The 2,437-nt window shown below is 44.7% G+C and overlaps 1 pseudogene; it reads left to right on the plus strand.

Moving 5' to 3' along the window:
- Positions 1-250: 250 nt before the first annotated feature.
- LOC134378518 (acyl-CoA-binding domain-containing protein 5-like) lies at positions 251-1,727 on the plus strand (annotated as a pseudogene).
- The last annotated feature ends 710 nt before the right edge of the window (positions 1,728-2,437 follow it).

A 2,437-nucleotide genomic window follows, 5' to 3' on the forward strand; every position in this document is an offset into this window, starting at 1 on the left:
TCTTTGGATTAGGTGACATTTAGAATTCCATTTAAATTTATTTATTGACTTTTTAGCTATACGTCTTGGCATTGTTTTTATTTTTATTTTTTTAGTGGTTGCTAAAGAGATTGAAATATACATCCGTTGGGGGAGGGCGCGGATAGACAGACCGACCCTCCGGAACGGGGGCAGTGGCTGCTCCGCAGCTTCCTCCGGGTGGGAGGGCGGCTCCGCGGCCGCCGGTGTCCGGGAAAGCTGCTGCTGCTGCTGCTGCCTGATTCCACCCACAGACCTCGGGACTGGGCCGGCCTTGGCGACTGGAGGTGGCGGGCACGAGATCCGCGCACGGAACCAGCTTTGAGCGGCCGTGAAGCTGGATCCAGAGTTTGCCGAAAAGCGGTTCATTCCAGCCCACAAACGAGATGGTGCTCAAGTTTTATAGCTTCTGCAGCAGGCAACCCAAGGACCCTGTGAACGTTCGAGGCCTGGGTTCTGGGATCCTACTGGAAGGTGCCCATGGGATGCGTGGAGTTCATGGGGTGATATGACCGAAGAGGAAGCCGTGACTGCATCTGTTGAAGAAATGAAAGAGATTCTTGAAACCATGCCGGTGACTGAGCAAGCTGAAGAACGGCTGCACGTCATAGGTCCATTTTATAAAATTGTAGGCGACAAAAAGAGTGGCAGGAGTTCTGACTTAACCTCAGATCTCGGTCATGTTCTAACTTCTATTGCAAATGACGGAACTGTTCATGGTAAAGCTGAAAGCAGTGATAGTGGAGCTGAGTCCGAGGAAGAAGAGGCCCAAATAGAAGTGAAAGGAGCAGAACAGAGTGCAAATGGTGATAAGATGATGAAGAAATCAGAAGACCGTAAGAATTGGGAAGTCACTGTCACGAATGACATTCATGCCAGCTCTTCCCTGAGTGGCAGAAGCACGGAAGTAAAACCTGTAGCCCCAAACGTAGAGCAAACTGGGGACACTGCTGTCTGCATTCACCGAGATATTCCCGATGATCATGTTGAAGACGTTTCAGGAATTCAGCGTTTGAGAAGTGATTGAGACAGTGAAGTTTACTGTGATTCTATGCAGCAATTTGGACAGGAAGAGACCTTGGACAGCATTACATCAAACAATGAATCATTTCGGTGTCACTTGGGTGGTGATCCCAATCAGCCCTTGGAAAATTCTGGTTTTCCTGAAGATGTCCAAGTATCTCCTGGAAATGGCAACATGGGGAACATACAGGTGTTAGCAGGTGAAGGGAAAGGTGGAGTCAAGCATGGAGGAGAAGATGGCAGAAATAACAGTGGAGCAGCACACTGTGAGAAGCGAGGCAGAGGAAATGAGGAATCCTCTGATGTCAGAAGACGGAGAGGGCACAGGAGGCAACATTTGAGTGAAGGAACCAAGGGTCAGCAAGTGGGAAGTGGAGGTGACGGGGAACGCTGGGGCTCCACAGAGGGTCAAGAGGCAGCCTCAACGAGCAGATCGCTCCAGTGCTCATGAGATTGCAGGAGGACATGCAGAATGTCCTTCAGAGACGTTATAAACTGGACACACGAACTGCTTCGCAGGCCAAATCATCAACATTGCAGGCCAGGGGTCAGCCCCCTCACAGAGACCATCTTGATGGCCCTTTGAGATGTCTCCTGGCGCATTCACTTTTGCTATCATGTGGCCTTTTATTGCCCAGTGGCTGGTACATTTATATTATCAAAGAAGGAGAAGAACACTGAACTGAGGAAAATCATATTTTACTCAAGAAAGGAGCTGGTCCTGGATGACTTCAGAATGAAATGGATTGTGACGTTCACAAGAAAATCTTAGTTTGTGATGATTACATTTCTTTTCGTTGTCCAGTAATTTGGTTTGTGTATATATATATATATATATATATATATATATATACACATATATATATTTTGCACTACACAAATGATAACATTTTAAGGACTAATATTGCTGATACTGGAATGACAGTTTCAACTAGGTAATAAGTAGCGTACATAGACTTACCCTACATGTGACCAAACAATAATTAATGATTTAATGTCCTTCGTTTGGTCACATGTTTACCTGGTTATCTCCCATAGAGAAACATAAGCTGCTTTTCCAAGGTACAGTTGTGATAATGAGATCAGACTTATAAATTGGTATTTTTAATTTTCTAAATTAAATATGAGAAAGAATGCAAACCAGGAATGGATTTCAAATGAGATTAAATCGACTTTATATCTCAGTTACTGAAATGCCATGCCAAGTAGTAGAAAACTGCTGGAAGAATTGTCTCCATATTTTACTTTGTGGGCTGCCCGTAATGTTTCTTGGGCATTCACAACTCTGAGTTTGGTGTTCAGGTGTCATTATTAAAAAGTAGAGCCCTATGTACTAGGCTTAGTTTTTACAAATGATTCACAAAATGGATACAACCTGCTGATGGAAATGATAAAG

This window comes from Cynocephalus volans, chromosome 5 (genome assembly GCF_027409185.1).
Source record: "Cynocephalus volans isolate mCynVol1 chromosome 5, mCynVol1.pri, whole genome shotgun sequence".
NCBI classification, from domain to species: Eukaryota; Metazoa; Chordata; class Mammalia; order Dermoptera; family Cynocephalidae; genus Cynocephalus; species Cynocephalus volans.